Source organism: Heloderma suspectum, chromosome 5 (assembly GCF_057233095.1).
Source record: "Heloderma suspectum isolate Gila_16-S chromosome 5, 16-S_ref, whole genome shotgun sequence".
NCBI lineage: Eukaryota > Metazoa > Chordata > Lepidosauria > Squamata > Helodermatidae > Heloderma > Heloderma suspectum.
In genome coordinates this window covers 44,875,352-44,898,612 of record NC_139462.1, presented here as the reverse complement: position 1 = coordinate 44,898,612, position 23,261 = coordinate 44,875,352, and the positions used below count along the sequence as shown (strand labels likewise).

The 23,261-nt window shown below is 44.2% G+C and overlaps 1 long non-coding RNA gene across 2 annotated transcripts in view; it reads left to right on the top strand.

The window, feature by feature from the left end:
* LOC146343830 (uncharacterized) overlaps window positions 1-23,261 on the top strand; it is an 81,070-nt gene that overhangs the window by 49,342 nt on the left and 8,467 nt on the right. For both annotated transcript variants that reach the window (XR_014792045.1, XR_014792044.1), the window contains exons 3-4: window positions 8,465-8,504; window positions 20,204-20,344. This is a non-coding gene — a long non-coding RNA (uncharacterized LOC146343830). The remainder of the gene's footprint in view (window positions 1-8,464; window positions 8,505-20,203; window positions 20,345-23,261) is intronic.

The window sequence follows — 23,261 nt, the reverse complement described above, 5'->3', positions numbered from 1 at the left end:
TTATGTTTTGTTCACTGCAAAAGAAAGTCACAGTATCGGCTGGCTCATGAAAAGGGGATCAGAGGGGTTTTTGAAAGGATGTGTTTTTGTGGCCAAAAGGGGTGACAAAAGGTTTGTGACTTTCATTTCATTTGGAAATCATTACCTGCAAAACGAAGGCCAAACCACACATAACATGGAAAATCCATGATTAGATCTCCTGACCTTTTGTTTTTTGAAACAAAAAGCAGCTGCAGAGGGCTCGGATTTTAATTAGAGCGCTGGACTCTTCCTTAGTTCTAAGGACTCCTCTTTAACTCCCCTACCCCAATGCTGGTTTCTAAATTGCCTCTCCTTCAAGCTGTTATTACTTAGCATCTGAGCTGAAGAACCCCCAGGCACAATACAGGTCACTTGTATTTTTCTACTATGGGCTTAAATAGGAGCTTGGGAAGGTAATTTGGATAGCAGAAATGGTACTGGGGAGAAGGGTTAAGCACCCATTCCTGAGCACCACTACTCCAATAAAAATCGGAGCTACTGCCAATTTCTTTAAAGTTAAAAAAGAAAAAGAAACTTGGGAGAGCTGATCTCCCATATCATGTGCAGTTTGGACATGACTTGGCTCTTTTTGAAGAGCTCAGTGTATAATGATTTGGGGCTTCTTCATCCCTGCCTCCTTGATTCTGATTGTTAGGTTGCCTTCTCTTATATAATTATCTCCTGGTCGCTGACAGAGAACAGTGGAAAAAAACAGTGCGTGCACTCAAGCCTATGTAATCCAGAAGAGAGCGCTGACAGTGAGAGACATGAAAGAATCAGACTGGTCATATAGATGACTTTCCACAGTCTTTGCTGTGAATTATGGAAGAGTTAGGTAGAGACAACAATAGATGTGAAAACTCACAACACAATTTGCTGTAGATTGGCGCTACAATTAATGGGCCAGTTTATACTCTACTGTGTGACATGAAGCAATGTTTCACTGTCTGTTGAACTCGGAGCATAACTATAAAAAAGAGATTGTGTTACATGGGTAGAAACATCTTTGTGTATGGTAACAGGTTTTCATTGACAATGACAGTTTTACGTTGTCTATTATTCACTTCCTCTATCCTATACATTTTTATTCCCTCGGTATAACGAGGACCCTTAATCTTTTGTCTGATGAACTGAAGTGAAAAATTTCTTATCTAATGATGCTACAAAGCAACCCAATTACCCATTACTTTCCTCTCACATTGCACAATGGAGAACTCTACAGATTGTGTAAAAACCTCCTGATAACGTTTAGCACGTTTATAGCGTCTGCCAAGTTCAAAGTACTGTGAAAACAACCAATCCTCCATAATCCTCTTTTAAGAACAGGGGAAATATTGTTCCCATTTCAAAATGGAGAAGCTGGGTAACAGAAACATCCTCCAGTCTATGCTCTCCCTCTCAATATCTTTCTGTGGCCTTGCCTTTATTTCCAGTATACACAGTGGGTTAATATCAAGTAGAAGTTGATTTAAAATGAAGTTGACCTCCCGCATAACCTTATGTCTCACATTTCAGTATTGAGAGCTAATATTTATGAATTGTCCCCAGTGGGCTGGTTCACACAGTCACCTTGTACAGATGGGAATATGTGAGGCACACACTCTTCAATGTTCCCCGAGTTCCACCTTGAAGCTCGGTCCACCTTGCTCCCCTTTTTGTTTTCCATCTGTTTTCTTTACATTTGAATTGGAAGAGTGTGTATTTTGGATACTTTGAAAGTGCACCCAAATGCACAATCTCCCCATAGACTAAAGTTTGAAAATGCTTTAAAAAATGTGCATTTAAAAAAATGTGCATTTTGAAAAGTGCAATTTTTTGAATGGGCGCACAAGTTTGGGAACATGTGAACTTTTCCTGAAAAATGTGGTCATGTTCATATTTATAGGTGCAAACGGGGCAAATTCAAATAAAAATTTATTTATTTATTTATTTAATTTCTATACCGCCCAATAGCCGAAGCTCTCTGGGCGGTTCACAAAAATTAAAACCAAACAGCACACAATAAAACAATTTAAAATATATAGAACATTAAAGCCACAATATAACAATGCAACCACAATAAAACCTAGCAGCAGTGCAGGAGTTTAAAATACAGATTTAAAACAGCAAAGCTAAAAGTTCAGAAAGCTAAAATGCTAAAAATGAAGTAAATCATAATTGTCATGCATCCCTTGGTGATGACTGTCTCCATGTGGTGGTGGACATAGTGGTGGTGGTGGTGGTATGTGTACTCAAGTGACAGGAAGCCAGATTCTGGCTGAACATCAGGAAAAACTTCCTGACTGTTAGAGCAATACGACAATGGAACCAATTACCTAGGGAGGAGGTGAGCATTCCCACACTGGAGGCATTCAAGATGAGGCTGGACAGCCATCTGTCAGGGATGTTCTGGCCTGGATTCCTGCATTGAGCAGGGAGTTGGACTTGATGGTCTTGTAGGCCCCTTCCAACCCTACTATTCTATGATTCTATGATACTCTGGTTACTCTACAGGCTAGGGGTGTAGAACCTTGGGACCAGGGACCAAATCCAGCCTTCTGGGAGGCCAAATCCTGCAACAGTGCCAATAGGGACCAGAAAAAAAAAAACAGCTGCAAGGCTGGAACCCAAAGTCGAAAAAGAAACAGCTGCACCCATTGAATTCCCAACGCATTTCAACACTTGGCTTTTATCAAGGGAAAAACTCTTGGAGATTCTTTTGGAGGATTCCCTCTCCCTTGCTTCTTCCGAAGAAGACTCCAAGAGTTTTCCCTTGCTTCTTCCGAAGTCTTCTTTGGAGGACTTTGGAATCTTACGATCACCTGATTAGGGAGCAATGTGTTCTTGAGTTTGCAGCTTGACATTTAATATATGTAACCTGTTAATGGCCATAAAAAGTATATATCATAGGATTTACTCTGCATTGATGGAACGTGTTAGAATACGCGGAGGTACCAAGGAACAATTGATCATCCAGTAGGTACTGTTTTATTATGAATAAAAGGTGACTCAACAATTGCCTTAGGTGTGGAGAGAAAAAAAGGGTAGATTTGCAGATCTGCTGTCTGTGCATTTGGGCTGGTGCTGGGTGCTGTTGAGTTGACTTACGTCATAACTGGATGTGCCATCTGCCTTGCTTAGATATTGTTGTTTTAAAATAGCCATGGCTGGAGCCCCAAAGTTGGATTGGTACCATGGAATGGGAACCTTTCACACTTTGTCCCTGCTGCAGACCTGATCAGAATACACCACCATGCCTGCTACTCACAATGGGAGGACACTTTCCACTAGTGCCAATGGGAGCTTTCCTCTCATTGTGAATAGCAGGTGCAGGGAATGGAGCTTCCAATTGGAACCATTTCAGGGACAAAGCATTAAAGACCCTCTTCCCACATTCCACGGTCTTTAGACATCATGTCTAGCTTCACCTTTTTATACATGGATGTGGGTGCAGATCCTCAGGGATCAGGTTTTACACCTGTGTGCAGACATTGATGCATATGTGGATGCATATAATGATCATGTTGGCCAGTCCTAGTTAGTGCTTAGCAGCTTTATTTCGAACTATCTGAAGTTTCTAAGCCATCTTGAAAGGTAGCCACATGTTCAGTGCATTACAGTAATCCAACCAAGAGGGTACCAGACTGTGGATAACCATCTCTGTCCAGATAGTGTCACAGCTGGTATATCATCCTAAGCTGATAAAAGGCGCTCTTAGCCACCAAGGCCACAAGTGACAATGATGGATCCAGGAGCACTTCCAAGCTGCACACCTGATCTTTCAAAGGGAGTGCAACCCACTCCAGAACAGGTTGAACACTCTTCAACTGGGCCCACTAATAGTATCTGCATTTTGTTTGGACTGAGCTTTAGTTTATTGGCCCCCCTCCAGTCCATTACCCCACTCAGTGCCTAGTCATGAACAATGTTAGTGGGGGGAAAGCTTAATTACCTGTGTGGGAATCTGAGGAATAGTTGGTCATGTAACTGGAACCCTGGAAAAGAGCTGGTCATCAGGAATGTATGTATGTATGTATTACATTTCCATACTGCCCGCCCACCAGATGTTTTGGACTACAATACCGATGGGCAGGGTTGATGGGAGTTGTAGTCTAACACATCTGGAGGGCACCAGGTTGGGGAAGGCTGGTAGGGGTAGAAGAGTGAAGAGAGACATTGCTGACGTTGAGCTTAGTTATGAGAAGGATGTAGTATGAAGTTTGGGAAAGAGTAGTGTGTTAACCATTTATGAATGGCAGTAGGCTAAACAGCTGTTCTATCAGCAGTGGTTTGCCTTCCCTACAAGGCATGCCAAGCCAGCAGAACCTCAATGCAATCCACTTTCACCTGCATTTGCTTCTACTAACCACTTTCACCTGTATTTGCTTTTAATACACAGCTACAAATACTAGCCAATACCTACACACCCCTGTATAATTCTAACAGGTCTTCTGTAATATAATGCAATAATTTGTGTGAAGCGACTGACAAGAATGCTAAATACACTGAGGAAATGCAGTGGCTGGAACACAGATAACTGGGAGGCAAGAGGCAATTATGTCTATGATTAGAAATGGCTTGCCTTGATATTTATTTATTCATTCATTCATTCATTCATTCATTCATTCATTTATTTACAGTATTTTTACCCTGCTCTTCAGCAAAAGAAAAAAAGGCTCACAATTTGTGAACCATTTAAACTCTGCCCAGGATAGGGTCTGCAGTGTGGGAAATGACCATTACCCAGGAGATCTAATTGTTCTTGAGTGCAAATTATTAGATTTTTTTTATTATTTATTTATTAGCAATATTTATATACAGCTTCCCATTCTAAACAAATGTTTTGTTAGATAATGATATCCTATTCTTTCTTTGAGAAATGATCCAGATTTGATCCCTTTGGAAAATAATGGCTTTTTTTGTGGGGGAGGGGGGTGTTAAACTGACCAGCAGCTTTAATAAATTTGGGAGGAGGAGGATTGTTGTGGTGGGAGCAAATGCCCCTTTGGGGGGAATGGGAGCATGTGCATATGCATGGTGTTTTAATTACAACAATTTTGAGATATCTTTTGGCAATGGAAAAGCCCCATGGTTCCCAAAGACAACACCGCATCAGATCCGAATGTGAGGGAATAAAATAAATGGTGTGTAGGCAGCAGCTTGGCAGCTATTCAGTTTGCTTACAATCTTGACAGCCATCTCTCCCTCCCTGACGGTGAAGCTAACGTGCCTCAGCAGTAGCAGCAGCAGTACGGACTGATTAAATCTCACTCTTCCTGTCAGGAAATTTTCGGTGATGCCTTGTCTCACAACTGCATTATGTCTCATTACAAGCCCACTCTGCTACAGAGATTGGACTTCAGTGGCCGTGTTGGAGAAAACGCCCGGTGTTGCTCTCGTTAAAGGCCCCCTCTCCATTGACAGACATGCATTTTTGGTTATCCTTTATGTTTTGGCAATAAGCACTTCAGGAACCTTTTCCTTAAGGCTACCCGCATAGCCATTTCCTTCCTAGGATCAGTTCATAGCAGTGACTGGGTTTGCACAACACGCTAACCCGCACTCAGTGGTTGAGTGTGGGTCATTGTTGAACCATAGGTTGTTTGTTGAACTGTGAGTCAGTGTGTTACCTGAAACCAGGACATTTTCCACAGGATGGCTTGTTAACCATGCAGTGTGGCTTATTTTTCTTGAACAAGCCACCTGGTTTGTTGTTGGGTGGTGGTTAACAAACCACACTGCAAGGTTGACAAAGCACCCTGCGGAAAATGTCCTGGGTTCAGACAACATGCTGACCACACCAGCACCAGGCTGGGGAAGGTTGCTCTAACCACTACACCACATGGACGTTGGGTACAACTGATAGACTGGGTTGAGAGCATATGGACAGAGCAGTTGTGGTGTAAAAACAGATGGAGAATGCTGAAATTCAGGAATCCCCATTCATAACACCTTCCTCCGGGTGTGGATAACCAAACCATTCTAGTTAGTTTACATCTAGTGTTCATGACCTGTCAATTTCTTGTTAGTTCTTGCCTCTTTACTCATCTATATTGGCTCAAAGAAAAACTTGCTTCCTGATTGCGTCATTTCACCAACCCTATTATCACCCTAGAAATCTAACAGAGCAATATAATTCCTGTCTAGAAGCCAAGAGCACTATTTCAGATTGTGTCTGGGATGTGTGTGTGTGTGTGTGTGTGTGTGCGTGTGCATGAATGTAATTCAGCAAGGTCTAAGGATCCATTCCTTAATTAATTCCTCCAAGGTTAAGCTTTGAAAAGGCAATTTGTTGTGATTTATTTTTTATGCTTTCTAATAGTTTGAATTAACAATGTTAGCACAGAATAAATGTATTCATTTATAAAGCATCAGGATATGTGCCTTGGCATGAATACCTAACACATAGGTCCATTCAATTTATGAACATTTAATTGGAATAAACCAGGGTGGCCATGTGTCCTGCCTTACAGAGGACAGTTCTCTATTTGAAGGGCTGTCAGAGGACAATCCTTTTGAAGGCATCTTTTGTTTGAAGGCCTGTCCAGTCTAAGTCCAGTTAAAAGATAAAGATAAGAAGGGAGAGCAGGGGTCTTGAAGTAGCTCATCAAATGTTAGCACTTGGACAGCAAACTGAGCAGGCCCGGAAATCACTGCGGGGTTCTTCACACAGGGGCAGAAATCCGCATCAATACCAGGGCTTCATCTGGTGTCATCATGGGATTACATCGGGCACCTTTACACAGTTATTTCTATCTCGATATATTCTGTTCCTTACCTTTTCATGGGGTGGCTACTTTTCCACAAAAAGCCATTACACGCACTGGGAGCATCGTGAAATTTCCTCCGTGGTTCCTGCCCCTTTCCCTCCCCTCTAGGGATGTACGAAAGTCACTTACCTTTTCGAAGGGTGACATTCGTGGTGGGGGGGAGGCGCTCCGTCCCTCCCCCTGAAATTCTGGCTGGGGGGGAGGCGCTCCGTCCCTCCCCCCCGAAATTCTGGCCGGCCGGCTCCACTAGTGGCCGGACATCCGGCTGCTGGCTAGCAGGGATGCAAATGGTGGCGGCCATAGCCACCGCCGTTTGCGTCCCTGCAGTCAGCCGTGATAGGCTACATAAATGTTTATGTAGCCTATCATGGCTGATTAAAAAAAAAACAAAAAAATGCGTGTACGCAAATGGCGGCGCCCATGGGCGCCGCCATTTGCATTCCTTATTTTGGCACGTCTTAGTCTACGTAAACATTTACGTAGACTAAGACGGCGAAAATAAGGGGAACGCAAATGGCGTAGCATCTACGCTATTTGCGTTCCCCTTATTTTCGCCGTCTTAGTCTACGTAAATGTTTACGTAGACTAAGACGTACCAAAATAAGGGACGCAAATGGTGGCACCCATGGGCACCGCCATATGCGTACGCGCATTTTTTTTAAAAAATCAGCTGTGATAGGCTACGTAAACATTTATGTAGCCTATCACAGTGTTTTTTAAAAATCTAGCCGTGATAGGCTATGTAAATCTTTACGTAGCCTATCACGTGTTTTTTTTTTTAACTGGAAATGGCGGTGGCGCCACCACTGAACCGCCGCCGAACCGCCGCCGAACCACCACTGGAGCCGCCGCCGCCGCCAGGAAGATCTGCCCAAGGTAAGTCCCATCCCGGGGGGGTGGCGGAGGGGTGGCAGACCGTTCTGCCACCGATTTCGGGGGGGCCGAATGCCAGCTCCCAAGTTCTGTGGCGATATTCTCTGACATCCCTACTCCCCTCACAGATTACTGGTGGTTTGGTTGTGATTGACAAGCAGTGCGAGTGGACAGCAATCTCCACTGAACTGCCCGAGCCCCACACCCACGGGCACTGGTTTCCTGGTGAAGTGCTGGAATGCTGTCATGCTGGCCATTCTGTGATGTGGAGTAAGCAGCTGAAGCTGGGAGCAAAAGTCAGTGCATTATATTTGGTCATGGCATGGTGGCAAGCTGGCATGGCAGCAAGCTGGCTGTTCAGTACACCGGCACGCCCACTACCCCAATGTCACTGCCATCGTCATCATGACCGTGTCCCCAACAAGCCCCAACAAAGAGGGTTTTTCACGCTACGGGAGAAGTACACAGGTAGGCCACGGTGCTCCTGTTGCGCAGACTGAACAAAACACTGCATTTTTTCCTGTTTGGGGATAACATGGGATAGGCAGGGGGAAATGGTGGGGAAATCACTAAAGGATTACGATGTCATGTAATGGACCCGCAAACTTCCTTCAGTGGCCAATCATGAATTTGCGCTAAATTGCAGGTGTAGAGAATGTGCAGAGTCACTTTCTTCCCTGTTAAGGTGAGATGTATTGTATTTCTATTTAAATTATCACTGTTAGTTCTGTACTTGCATCTGTACATATTAGCACATGCAAATTTTGTGCAAACTTCTGCCTTCTTTTCTGGGTTGATGTATTTCCTCTTTTTTTTGCTAGGATGGAAATGGCTGCCCTAGAAGAAACCTCATTGAATTTGGTGAGACTGACCTGGGCAAACATGCATAGTAATATGAGGCATCTTCTGTTAAGCTGTAACAGTGCATCATAAAATGTGCTCGACACTACCCTGTGGCTACACATTGCAGTGGCAAGATGGGTAATGGTAGACAAAAGACATGCTGTGGAAAGCTTTTACTGTTACTGCTTTTCTCATTGAGGAACCTATGATAAGCTTTTGAAGAACCCCAGCACAGGTTCCCTATGAACACAGCTGGAAAACCGCAGTCAAGACACCCTCCTCACCCCCCACTGCCCCAGAAAAAGATTCAGCAGTGAGTAAAAAGATGTAGCCAAAAATATAAGAAATGAAACTGCAAGGTATATTTTCCTCTGCAGTACTATTTGCACAGAAGATAATAGATAAATTCTGTTAGGCTGGGGACAGTGTTAAAAATGAGTAAGCTGGTTTGATGGCAGGAAGCCCTTTTTCTGGGAACCCCTGTGTAAGGTTTCTGCATGAAAATAAAGATAAGTGTTTTAAGTTTGCTGATAGGATACAAGTAGAAAGCCTTGTTTACAAGTTCAGCATTATTTTAGTTGGATGAGAAAGAGATGTAACAGGAAAATTAACTTTTATTAGTTCCCCCCACCCCTTCATAATTTGTTTTCCAGCCATTTTCTATCAAGGTACAGAAATCAATAGTGGCACATTGATAGAACCCAGATTGGTCTGAAGCTCTACCAGTATCCTAGCAGTCAAGTGTGATGTATTTAATTCATGGAGCACTTATTACTTTCAAGCTTTGCTTGTCAACAGGGAAAAATACGGATGTGAAATGCAATCAAGCAGCTCTGAATAGAACAGACAAATCTTTCAGCATGTTTATTCCCTTTGGTTTAGGTTACCTTTCCTTTGTCCTTGTTCTTATACCTTTCTGCCAGTTATATAAGTATAATAGGATCAGCATAGGAAGTGGCAGCTGCTTACTTATGGGATCCAAGTATGTCTGCCAAAATGGGGATCTATGGTTTAGAGGATAGAAACTTGACTTGGAGCTGGGCTCACTTCCCTCCTTCCTTTCCCCATTCCCATAAGCCCGGAGCTTCAGCAATTCCTATAATAGGAAGGGTTAGTGATGTACCTTACAGGGTTGTTGTGTAAATAAACCCAATAAAATTGGAAAGCAATAAAATGGTAAACACTTTGCAATTAAAGTAAATAGCAAGCACTATGATCTATCAAATTGCAGATGACAGGATCAAAAATCTATGTATATCTGGACGAATGTTTGTATACCAGGACTAATCATAATGAAAAGTCTGAAAATAGTGAAATAATAATGGGATTGCTTTTGTCAGCATTTCACACTGACAGAGCATGCCTGTACTGGGTGATGGGCAGCAGGGGAGGGGGGAGATATGCCACCATATCATATGCATACTCAGTCTGGGGGGTGGGGTGGAGAACATACAACACAGAAAATCTAAAATGGCATAAAAATGACTGACACACTCATAGCGTCCCTGAAAATGCCACCAGTACCCACCAATCAGGATATGTGCCAGTGACAACGCCCATGTGCTGTCCACAAATGGGAGCACATCAATCCACACAGGCCAAGCCAGGAGCATGTCTGCCATATCACCATACCCTCAACACAGAAGAAAAATAGAAGAGTAGATAGTGGCCAGAGTCACAGCTATTGGTGCCTTGTGGCACTGTCTAGTAAAGCAGGCAAGATGCACAAACATGCTCAGGAATTGGCTGGTTCAAACCTTGCCCTGCAGCCCCCATCCACCCATGAAAGAAAGTCATACAACGAGGCAGAAGCAACAAGCAAAGGAACACCATAGTACAGTCTGTGAAATAGTCACAAACATGCTCAAGCATTCACTGGTTCAAGTCCACCCAGGGATTTTCCTCCCCCTTCTCAGTACCCATTGCTTACTGAAAGGGGATGCCCACTACAGTTGCAGAGACACATGAACATATGCACACATGCGCTCTAAGGGGAAAACATTGTATACCTTTCCTGTGCCTTGATATTGGCTACGAAGGTCTGGGACAAAAGAGGGGGGTCTGGGGAGAAGTGGACAAGGACAACATGAGTCTCAAGCATCAGACGTCTCACCAAGGGAATGTGTCTCATCCCCTGGGCTACAAACCATGCAAGAAGTATCCCCCTATCCCTCTGGGATGGGGAGTGGTGTGCCCCTTCTGTGATCACCATGCTCTTCCTGGCATGACTGCCTGATCCATGTCATGTAATAAAGGGGGTGGGGGAAAGGATGGGAGCACCAAAAACTGAAGGAAGCAAAAGGAGAGGCAAGGTCTCAAAACAAATCTATACCAATTAGTAGGAATCCTTGTAAAACACCAAAGAGTCCAGTGTGTTTTGGTTAATGATAACCTTCTTCAGGGGAATTAGAAAAACATAACAACAAATGAGTTAACCATTGTATAGTATTTATACATAAAGTTATTATAATAATTCTATTATAGCTGGTGCCTATGTTTATAATCATTTGTATTATAGTTCAGTGTGAACTGAGGCATCTGAGGCATTACTCTTGGGCACTTTCATAAGTTAGGTATGAATATTTTGAATTATTAAAACACATTTTAAGAACAGAAATAAGAACTTTGTAAAACAAGGCTGATATAGTATCATAGAATAGTAGGGCTGGAAGGGGCCTATAAGACCATTGAGTCCAACCCATGTTTCACAGGCCAGGTGGCAGCACATGGCAGCTTCGGACAGCTACCAAGGCTCTGGTTTCCAGCAGGGCGCACCACTGAAGCTTGATTTAGGGCTCCCTTTAATTCCTTCCACTCTCCCTGCAGTCTGACCAGCAACAGGCAGCTGGGTCTGGGAGCAACCACTTTGATTTTTCTCTGGATGCTGTTGTGCTCATGCCCTACTCGTGGCTTCCTGGTTGACAGCTGGTTGGCCACAGTGTGAACAGAACGCTGGACTAGATGGACCCTTGGTCTGATCCAGCATGGCTCTTCTTATCATAGAATCATAGAATAGTAGGGTTGGAAGGGGCCTACAAGGCTATCGAGTCCAACCCCCTGCTCAATGCAGGAATCCAAGTCAGAGCATCCCTGACAGATGGCTGTCCAGCCTTGACTTGAAGGCCTCCAGTGTGGGAGAGCCCACCACCTCCCTAGGTCATTGGTTTCATTGTCGTATTGCTCTAACAGTCAGGAAGTTTTTCCTGATGTTTAGCCGGAATTTGGCTTCCTGTAACTTGAGACCATTATTCCATGTCCTGCACCCTGGGATGATCGAGAAGAGATCCTGGCCTTCCTCTCTGTGACAACCTTTCAAGTACTTGAAGAGTGCTATCAGATCTCCCCTCAGTCTTCTCTTCTCAAGGCTAAACATGCCCCGTTCTTTCAGTCTCTCTTCATAGGGCTTTGTTTCCAGTCCCCTGATCATCTTTGTTGCCCTCCTCTGAACCCTCTCCAGTTTGTCTGCATCCTTCTTAAAGTGTGACGCCCAGAACTGGACACAGTACTCCAGATGAGGTCTAACCAGTGCTGAGGAGAGTGGAACTAGTACTTCCCGGGATTTGGAAACTATGCTTCTATTAATGCAGCCCAAAATGGCATTTGTATTTTTTGCAGCCACATCACATTGTTGGCTCATATTCAGCTTGTGAGCGACAACAATTCCAAGATCCTTCTCGCTTGTAGTGTTGTTGAGCCATGTATCCCCCATCTTGTAACTGTGCATTTGGTTTCTTTTTCCTAGGTGCAGAACTTGGCATTTATCCCTATTAAACGTCATTCTGTTGTTTTCTGCTCAGCGCTCCAGTCACTTTGAATTTTGTTTCTGTCTTCCAGGATATTAGCTATCCCACCCAATTCTGTGCCATCTGCAAATTTGATCAGCATTCCCTGCACCTCCTCCTCCAAGTCATTAATAAAAATGTTGACGAGCACTGGGCCCAGGACTGAGCCCTGCGGTACCCCACCCGTTAGTGAAGGTCCCCTTAATAAGCACTCTTTGAGTCTGATTCTGTAGCCAACTGTGGATCCACCTAATCCTTGCTTCATCTAGCCCCCTTTGAGCTAGTTTGCTCATCAGGATATCATGGGGCACTTTGTCGAAAGCTTTGCTGAAGTCAAAGTATATTATGTCTACAGCATTCCCATGGTCCACAAGGGAGGTTACTTGATCAAAAAATGAGATTAGATTCATCTGGCAGGATTTGTTCTTGACACATCCATGTTGGCTTGGAGTAATCACTGCATTGTTTTCAAGGTGCTTACAGGCTGATTGCTTTATGAACTGCTCCAGAATTTTCCCAGGGATTGATGTCAGACTGATTGGTCTGTAGTTCCCAGGTTCCTCCTTTTTGCCCTTTTTGAAGATAGAGGCAACATTAGCCCTCCTCCAGTCATCTGCCACTTCACCCGTCCTCCATGATTTCTCAAAGAGAATAGACAGTGTTTCTGAAAGTTCTTCTGCCAGTTGCTTTATTACTCTAGGACGCAGTTCATCTGGCCCTGGAGATTTGAACTCATTCAAAGTAAATAGGTGTTCCTTGACCATATGCCTATCGATCTCAAGCTGCAATCCTGCCCCTTCGGCCTGTACTTCACCTTTCTCAGGGCGGGTCATAAACCCTCTTTTGGGAGAAGACTGAGCCAAAGTAGGAATTGAGCACCTCTGTCTTTTCTTTGTCATCTGTTATCATTTTGCCATCCTTTATTAATAGCTGAACAACCATTTCTTTCCTCTGTCTTTTACTATGCACGTAGCTGAAGAAAGCCTTTTTGTTGCTTTTAGCATCCCTCGCTAACCTCAGCTCGTTCTCAGCTTTAGCCTTCCTGACGCCATCCCTGCAATTCTGTGCTACCTGCCTGTACTCTTCCTTTGTTGCTTCGCCTTCTTTCCACTTCCTATATGTGTCCTTTTTTGTTTTCAGGTCATCTCTAAGCTTTTTGTGAAGCCACACTGGCTTCTTCTGTTGTCTTCCACCTTTTCTTCTTGTTGGAATTGTTTGTGATTGTGCCTTGAGAATTCCTTTTTTAAAAGCTCCTACCCATCTTGGACTCCTTTTCTCATTAGAGTCGCTTGCCATGGGACCTCACTTATCATTGTTCTGAGTTTATTAAAATCAGCTTTCCTAAAATCCAGGGTGCACGTTTGACTACACTCGGCTTTTCCTTCCCTTAGAACCAAGAACTCAAGTACAACATGGTCACTTTCCCCCAGAGTTCCTGTAACTGCTACTTTATCCACTAAGTCATCTCTGTTGGTTAGGATCAAGTCAAGGATAGCCGATCTTCTAGTTCCTTCCTCTACTTTCTGTAGGAGGAAGTTATCCGCCACACAAGTCAGGAATTTCCTGGAGGGGCCATGTTTTGCAGAATTTGTCTCCCAACAAATATCAGGGAAATTGAAGTCCCCCATTACTACTACATCATGCTTCCTTGAAACATTGGCTATTTGCTTTTCAAAAGTTTCATCCTTGTCTTCTCCTTGATTGGGTGGCTGGTAGTAGACTCAGACCACCAGGTTCCTTTTATTCTTTGCTCCATCTATTTTGATCCAGATGCTCTCGATGGGGCTACCAAGCTCATCCTCCTGTATTTCTGTGCAGAGATATGTATTTTTCACATACAGTGCAACCCCACCTCCCTTTCTGTTCCTCCTGTTCTTTTTGAACAAGTTATATCCTTCAACTGCGGTATTCCAGTCATGGGAGTCATCCCACCAAGTCTATTATACCTATCAAGTCGTAATTTCCCTCTTGTATTAAGAGTTCAAGTTTGTTCTGTTTGTTTCCCATACTCTGGGCATTAGTATATAGACATTGAAGACCATGTGCTTCATAATCTGGCTTTCTTCCTACATGTCTGAAGACTATTATTGGGCGCTATTAGAGCTGTTCTCTAATGAGCCTTCGTCCATTGTTACCCCTAACTTTACATCTCCCTTCCCCATAAGATTCAGTTTAAAGCCCTCCTGATGAAGTTCTTCATGCTGTGGCCAAACACATTCTTCCCTTCCTTTGTGAGGTGCAACCCGTCCCTTTCCAACAGCCCATCTTCCAGGAAGTATAGCTCATGGTCCCAGAATCCAAATCTCACTCATTGGCACCACCTTCGTAGCCAGTCATTCACCCAGAGTATTTTTCGTTCCCTTTCTATCCCTCTTCTAACTACTGGAAGGATGGATGAGAAAACTATCTGGGCCCCAAAGTTCTTGAGTTTCCTTCCCAAAGCTTCAAAGTCTGACGTGATTTCTTCGTAGCTCCGCTTGGCGGTGTCATTTGTTGCCACATGGATAAGAAGAAAGGGATACCTGTCAGTGGGCTTTATGAGTGCAGGCAGCCTTTCAGTCACATCTCTAATCTGTCCTCCCGGAAGACAACATACCTGGCGAGTCCATGGGTCTTTGTGACATACTTGGGTTTCGATCCCACGCAGCAAGGAGTCTCCCACTACTACTACTACTCTTCTCTTCTTCTTGTTGTAAGCCTGGGTTTCATCGCCCCTGCTTGACTGACCTTCAGCCTCTTGCTCACTCTCATGCAGGTTCCCTGTGATTCTTCCTCTGCAGGCTGTCCTCCAGTCTCACCCTCAAGTACCTGGAATCGGTTCCACAGCTCCACTGCTTTCACTGGTGCAGAGTGGCGTCTAGTTCTTCTTCTCCTAACTGTCACCCTTTTCCAAGGAGTATCCTCTACTCCATTTTTCCTCACGTCAGCATTTCCCACTTCTGCCTCAGCTTGCTGTTGCTCTTCAAGCTTCTGGTCTTCCCTTTGCTGCTGTAGTTCCCCCATTCTGTCCAAGAACTCTTTGTGTTCTCTTATTCCCCAGGGGGTTGACAGTCGCCGCTCCAGTCCTCTTACTTTTTCTTCCAGCAGCATGGTCAACTTGCACTTGTTGCAGGTGTAGCCCATGTTGTTCTCAGGCAAGAAAACAAACATTGCACACACCTTGCAGGTCACCACCACTGGAGAGTCTTGTCCTTCCATTGCCTCTTTTCCCTTTTTGTGTCTAGCTTTGTGATTGTTCTAGACTAGCCTGTGCCTGTTCCTCTACTCAGTAGAGGTTAAAAGCAGAGTCCCACTGGTGTGGAAGTGTGTGTTACGAGATAAATAAATGAAAAAAATGTTTGTTAAAAAAGAAGAAAAAATGTTAGGGCCTCCCCCTTGACCTCCCCTGCCGAACCCCCCTGTCCAACTCCTGTTTGCTCCCCCTGTCCACTCGCTCTGGTCGCTCGCTCTCTGGGAGCTTGCTTGCTTCTATAGTCCCTGGACCAGCTGGAGCAGCTTGCTCTGCTCTGCTGTGCTCTGCTCAGCTGGGAGGTGGGAAACAGACTGAAGCTTCCTGCCCACTTAGCTGCTGGGAGTACTCAGGCCACACACACCCAATTCAGCTGGAGCTCTCAGGAGCACCTGGTGAGCTCACAGCCACTCTATGTTCTTCTTAAAGACATTACATTGGGGAGCGCTGTGGGAACCTAAAATGGTGGATCCCAGCCATACTGCCCTGATTCTTCAGAGTGCTGCTGCTGCCATGTTAGTCTGCCAATGCCCCTGACATAACAAGGGCCCCCACCAGAGGGCACTTTGGTGAGGGCCCCTCAAACCTGCAGCCAGTGCTCATGTTTCAATGCAAATTCACAAGTGCAGAGGGAGGAGCTTAGTGGAAGCTAAGTAGAGTTGAATGGGATCCATTCTGGGGGGCCGTTATATTTGTATATATTAATTGATATGTATAGATGGAAATTCAGAAATAGTTACTATACTTTAGATAGAAATAGAAGACTGCTCACCCTGTTGGGGAGGTCTGTGACCTGTGTGCCCAATCAGTTCAAGCACTAATGTTGATGGGCAACTTCAAGGCTCAAGCTCTCCCTTCTTAAGGTTTCGTATCTTTAAATTGGACTTGGTATGGTCAGCCATTCAAACAGAGGACTGCCCTAGTAGGACACATGGCCACTCCAGATGAATTGGAGTTCAAATTTTAATTGGCAAATCCTCCCAATTCTTAGGATGTTCATATGTTCTCCGAAATAACGCCTACTTGGGGGTTGTGTGCTAAGCACAGGACTCTTCGATGCTATGTTGTTTTGTTTCATTTGTTTGGTGAGTTTACTTTTCCACTTGTGAAGATTGTACTCAGTGGCATAAACAAATGTACTGAGCTTGAAGCCAGATAGTTTGAAACAACAGCATCAAAAGAGGCGTGAACTTCTCACCCATTCATAGGTTGTTCATTTTATAGGCTATTAGTGTTCATTTACATGGCAACCCTATTAACAAGCAGCCCTAAATCACAATTCCAAGATTTTCCTCTCTTGCCCTCCCCACTTTCTTTCTTTGAGGACAGCTGAGCTCTGTTTTGCTTTACATGGAGAAGACACTCTAGACTTCCCTCCCCACCCAAATCAATCTGACAAAATCCCAAAGGGCTCCCATATGTCCCATGGCAGCTTAGTGAAGTTAATGGGCAGGAGGGAAGAAAAGCAAAAGAGGGGTGGGGTGGGGTGGGGTGGGGTGGGGTGGAAGTCTTTTCTCTAAACTGCTTCTTCCAACTTTTTAATCCTGATTTATCTGATATATTCAATGGGTGTGCAGTTTAGCTGTCCAACATCAAATGCATGCCTTCTATAAATGCTGGGATTTGGCTTCCCACCCCCTGCCAAGATACCGCCACAGACACAGAGGCCTTTTCCCTTTCTGTTTCCTCCCTGCAGAAAATACATTTTAGCAAGTCAATAGTGAGATGTACCATATGCTCTGAAGCAAGCAAGCAGGCAAAGTCATCCTCTGTCATGCCCGTATTTGTTTAGCACTTAAGTCTGATTTGCTCTTAACTGAGTAATTTTCTTTCAGGGGAAGGTGTTTTTTTTTAAGGGTGGAGGGTGCTAGCTAAATATTAATATGCCAATGATTTCAAAAGGCTATTTAGAAGTGTAAAGTCCCAAAGGAAAATGTGATGATTGATGCATATTTGCTATGAAGCAGATTTCTTTTCCTACAGTACTCAGAAAGGAGCTTTAAATGGGGAAACCGAAATGAAGCAGAAACGAAAGAGAAGAATTCTTATAAACAATAACAGAAAAGGGGCAGAGAAAATAATTGAATGATACTGCAGTGATGAATGGTTAAAAAGGACAGTAAAGCAGGGGAAATCTGACATTTAAACCCAGGCTCTTAGCCGGTGCCCATGGCAACTTCAGTGATGAGATGGTAAAAACTATTCTATCCTTTGATTGCTTTCAAGGATAATCCTCCCCCACTTTCTTTCCTGGCAACCATGACAGATTCCCCCCCCCCACACACACACACTGCCACCCCGCCCTCCTTTGAGGATGGTGCAGGACTTTCATAATGACACTGATAAATAACAAAATGTTAATGTCTTTTTGGACAGCTTCTTGGGAAATCTGATCTCCTTTGGCCACATTTTCACACATCCCTACAACAGGCCGTCATGCACTCTTCCTGTTGAGACATGCAGGTATTTCTGAGCATTTACTATCTAGGGTTTATGCCATTCTGAGATTCTCTAAATGGCATCAGGCATTAAATAAAATTCATGTAAAGGAAACCAGCCTCAGTTGTTCTGTCTAGCTCAGCATGTGGCATTCACGCTTTCTAAATTTAAATAAGGTTCCCATCTGTCTTGTCATGCGACAATCTCAGGCAATGGTATAAGAAGCAGAGGAGAGAGAGAATAAGCAGTACATGGACGCACATCTATACGCTTCTGCTTTACTAGCTGTTTTATAATTTTGTGCCCAATACAAACCTTGAAATATGTTGTCTTGTTGACTATAAAGGGGCTTCAGTGTGTATTCTGCTACCCTTCTATCTAGGGAAGGGAAATTTTTACCACTAAATGCTGAATTGCTATCTTTTCTACACAGCTCATATACTACTCACCACATCCCCAAATCAGAATCTCCTTAAAATGTTCCTTCCCTCACATTTTGTGGCTAGCTATTCCCCAAAACACTAGCACCAGATCCATCTGCCCCTCCTGACTGAAGGGCCCACAGTTCAGTGGTAGAGCACATGCTTTGCATGCAAAAGGTCCCATGTTCAATCCCCAACATCTCCGGGTAGGTTTATTTAGGAAAGAATCCTGCCTAAAACCCTGGAGAGCTGCTGCCAGTCAGTGTAGACAATACTGAGCTAGATGGGCCCATGGTCTAACTCAGGATAAGGCAGCTTCCTATGTTCTTGCCTTCTGAAAGTGTTGATTCACCAACTGACTTCCCACCTATAGGGTTTGAACTATCTACTGCTATCACTAACCTAGCAAACACCGTGTTGTGTAGCACAAAAGGGGAAACATGACTTGGGTCTCACCAAAGGTGCATGCAAAACCCTACTAAAGATGGTTTTGAGACTGATCTCACAGGGACAGCACAGCCGGTAAGATGACAGGAAGGCAAAGGAATCAGGAGGTGAAGGAACAGAGTCGTTCCCTCCCCTTGGTCTGCATTGGAAAGAGGGCTGGTGGGGTTGAATTGTGTGAGAGACAGAGTTGACTGCAGGGAGGAATTTGTGTTACGTGGGACAGTGATGGTTGGCTCTGGGACAGTGATGGTTGGCTCCAACATGAGTCTGTTATCAGAATGGGGGACGAGGGGAACATGCTGCAGAGGCTTACAGGCCAGTGCCAGCGAGGTAGCACTGGAAAAGGACTCAAGACATGCACAGGGCCTGCTAACTAGTTGAGCTACATTGGGGTTCAGGGCTCCTTTCATCCCAAGGGCTGAATTCCATTTGGGGAAGCTGTCGGGGGCCACATCCCAGTGGTGGGCACAACCAAAGGTAAAAGCCTTAGAAGACGCATTTAGAACTTTTAGAAGAGGCGAAAACACACACAAAAGCTGGGAAGCCACCAAACTATGGTGCTCAGGGGAAAGGGGTGGGCCAGAGGAAGGGTATGTGACCATCTGGGGAAGTGTTAAGGGTTGGACTGGGATTCCACTGTAGGGTGGCCATGTGTCCTATTTTATAGAGGACAGTACTCTGTTTGAAGGTGTCCTCTCTTTGAAGGGATTTCCAGTCTATGGGCTCCTTCACACGGAGCTTTTATCCTGCGATTGAGATCGCTCCTTCATGGAAGGTTGCGGGCTCTTTACATGATGCCGTGCCCCTGCCATGACTCTCCAGGCCATCTCCTGCACTAAATGCCCTTTGTTCCATTTTTAAATAGATCGTAGATAATGAGCTATCAAATTACCCCATTGTGTTCCGCTTCAGTTTCCTCTGTGAAAAGAGTTTGAGCAGCAAGAAGAGGGGTGAGATGAGATCAATGAAAGATAATGGAAGACTCAGATATGGGGAGAAGGAGGGGGGAAGAAGAGGGGGGAAAGGGAGCATGTTTAAAGAGAGTCAGTTGTGATCCTGCATTTAAAACGGCAGCAGAAAGCCCCATTTTAAATGCAGGATTTTAGGCTGGCGTCGAGATGCTCTATGTCCAATTTAAAGGTAGAGAACTTTAAGAAGGGAGCACAGAGTTGCCCGTCAACAGTTAGCACCTGGACAGCAGGCTGAAGAGGCAGGCACACAGGTCACCTGGTCACAATGTTCCACAGTATGGTGAGATGTACTATATTTCTATTTAAATTATAATTATTCCTAAATGTGCATCCATATAAATTATGACAAACACATTTTATGCAAATCTGTGTTGCCGTCTCTCCTCTTTTTGGGTGATGCAATTCTTCTTTTGGGTCTTCCCTACAGGTGTGCCAGATTTGACCTGTGTGCCTGAGATTCAACATTCCTGATCTGCATCTTTATTCCACTACCTCCCACCTTCTGGTGTAATGAAGCATCTGAGTCACCAGATTACGCCCAGGCAGGAATGTTCATTTTGGCTCATTGGTAATGATTTACTCGAGAAGCCTCCACATTCTTAAAAAAAAGAAAGAAGATTAAATATTAAATCAAATGGATCAATATCCATCATGGGACTACACTAGCCTAGCCAGACAGCTGAACTTTAATCTATTGCCTCAGAAAAATGCTTAGGAAAGGGAGTAAGCAAGTACACAAAACCACATCTCCTAAATGTCCTGAGGTTAATAACATGACTTTTATCCTTGGAGCAATTCACTGTTATATAAATGATCCATCTCAGTCAAGCTTGCATTTGGAACACTGCAGTGCACTTTGACACTGGATTTACAAAATTTGCGATTGCGATGGACCTGGCCTGTATTGCCATAGTTTCTACAGTTTGGCCAACTTGACATTACTACTGTTGTTGTTCAGTCATTCAGTCGTGTCCGACTCTTCGTGACCCCGTGGACCATAGCATGGCAGGCCTTCCTGTCCTGCGCTCTCTCCCAGAGTGTGCTCAAGTTCATATTCATTGCATCAGTGATGCTATCTAGCCATCTCATCCTCTGTCGTCCCCTTCTCCTTTTGCCTTCAGTCTTTCCCAGCATCACGGTCTTTTCCAGAGAGTTTTCTCTTTGCATTAGGTGGCCAAAATATTTGAGCTTCAGCTTCAGTATCTGTCCTTCCAATGAACACTCAGGGGTGATTTCCTTTAGGATGGACTGATTGGACCTCCTTGCAGTCCAGGGGACTCGTAAGAGTCTTCTTCAGCACCACAGTTCGAAAGCATCAATTCTTCGGCGCTCAGCCTTCCTTATAGTCCAGCTCTCACAGCCATACATTACTACTGGGAAAACCATAGCTTTGATTAGACGGACCTTTGTCGGCAAGGTGATGTCTCTGCTTCTTACTATGCTGTCTAGGTTGGCCATAGCTTTCCTCCCAAGGAGCAAGCGTCTTTTAATTTCATGGCTACAGTCACCATCTGCGGTGATCTTGGAGCCCAAGAAAGTAAAATCTGTCACTGCTTCCATTTCTTCCCCTTCTATATGCCAGGAAGTGATGGGGCCAGATGCCATGATCTTAGTTTTTTTAATGTTGAGTTTCAAACCAGCTTTTGCACTCTCCTCTTTCACCCTCAACAAGAGGCTCTTGAGATCCTCTTCGCTTTCTGCCATTAGGGTGGTATCGTCTGCATATCGGAGGTTGTTGATAATTCTCCCAGCAATCTTAATTCCGACCTGTGATTCATCCAACCCGGCGTTTCTCATGATGTACTCTGCATATAAGTTAAATAAGCAGGGTGACAATATGCAGCCTTGTCGTACTCCTTTCCCAGTTTTGAACCAATCGGTTGTTCCATGTCTGGTTCTTACTGTTGCTTCTTGACCCTCGTACAGGTTTCTCAGGAGACAGGTACGGTGGTCTGGTACTTACTACTACTTATTACTACTGTAGGTTCCATTTTAAAATGTGAGGGGGAATATGAGCAACGCAGACAGATTCTGCCTCTAGGCAACAAATGGAAGGAAGTGGCCAGTCTCAAGGAGGTTGGGGGGGTGGAATCCTATCATCTGTGGAATTCCAAATTTAAATGCTATCACAAGGCAGAAACTAGTTACCAATAAGTCAGCCTCCACAACAGAGAATGGAAACTTCCCATTCACAGAAACTTCCCTGATTGTTACCAGCTATCACCAGTCCCTGCCATCTTGTACAGTATTGATGAACCCATGTCATCAGGGGGATGGATAACTTTGCCAGTGCTACAGGGCTTAGATTTTAGAGGTGAGCCTGAATCTTTTTCTCTGTGTGTACATTTTTCTGACAGCTGGATTGGCTGAAAGCTTAGCAGCCATGTGGCTGAAATGGACTTTGACTTTTGGAAATGGCCTAAATATCTGCCATTTGGCTTCTTTCCTCTCAGGATTGTCTTCATCAGCAGCTATTCCACCTAAAGCAGCATGTCACCCCCCTCCCCTCAAAAATAAAGGTGAGGGGAAGAATTCAGGGACATCTGGGGGAAGGTGTGAGCAAAAGTTCGTGGACTTTCAAGCAAAGAAAAATTGTATGATTTACTATTTTAGTTAGACATCTTTCTTTTCCTTTTCCTTTACTTTTAAAAAGAAGCCATGGTTTGGTTGAACATCCATCAGTGTTGCTACTACATGCTTGGAAATGAGGCTACTAATGGCCCTGGAAATAATGCTACATGATGAGGTAGCATTGTTACCATGGTCACTGTATAGAAAAAAGATGGCTGTCCCATGTAAGTAAAAAAGAAAGAAAGAAAGAGATAAAAAAGGATAAAGGAAAGCATGACAGTAACCATTTTGGCCTACAGCCCCCACCAGACCTAGCCACCATAGCCATTGGTGAGGGATCATGGGAGTTGTAGACCAAAACATTTGGAGGGCCACAAGTTGCCCATCTATGCTCTAGGATGTCATCAGACCACTAGTATCTCTTGCTTATTTGTTGTTATTGCTTATAGCTTTATTAAGTTTAACTATTTTTTTTATATAAACACAAGAAACCATATAAAAGAAAGAGTCAGCAGAAAGGGAGCAAATTACCGGTGCCTGATCACACCGTAGAAAAGAAAAGAGTCATTTTCTTGTGTACTTGTGAAGTACAGGCTGAAGGGGCAATTTGAGATTGACAGACATATGGTCAAGGAACACCTAATTACTTTGAGTGAGTTCAAATCACCAGGGCCAGATGAACTGCATCCTAGAGTAATAAAGGAAGTGGCAGAAGAACTCTCAGAACCGCTGTCTATTCTCTTTGAGAAATCCTGGAGGATGAGTGCAGTGGCAGATGACTGGAAGAGGGCTAATGTTGCCTCTATCTTCAAAAAGGGCAAAAAGGAGGAACCTGGGAACTACAGACCAGTCAGTCTGACATCAATCCCAGGGAAAATTCTGGAGCAGATTATAAAGCAATCCATCTGTAAGCG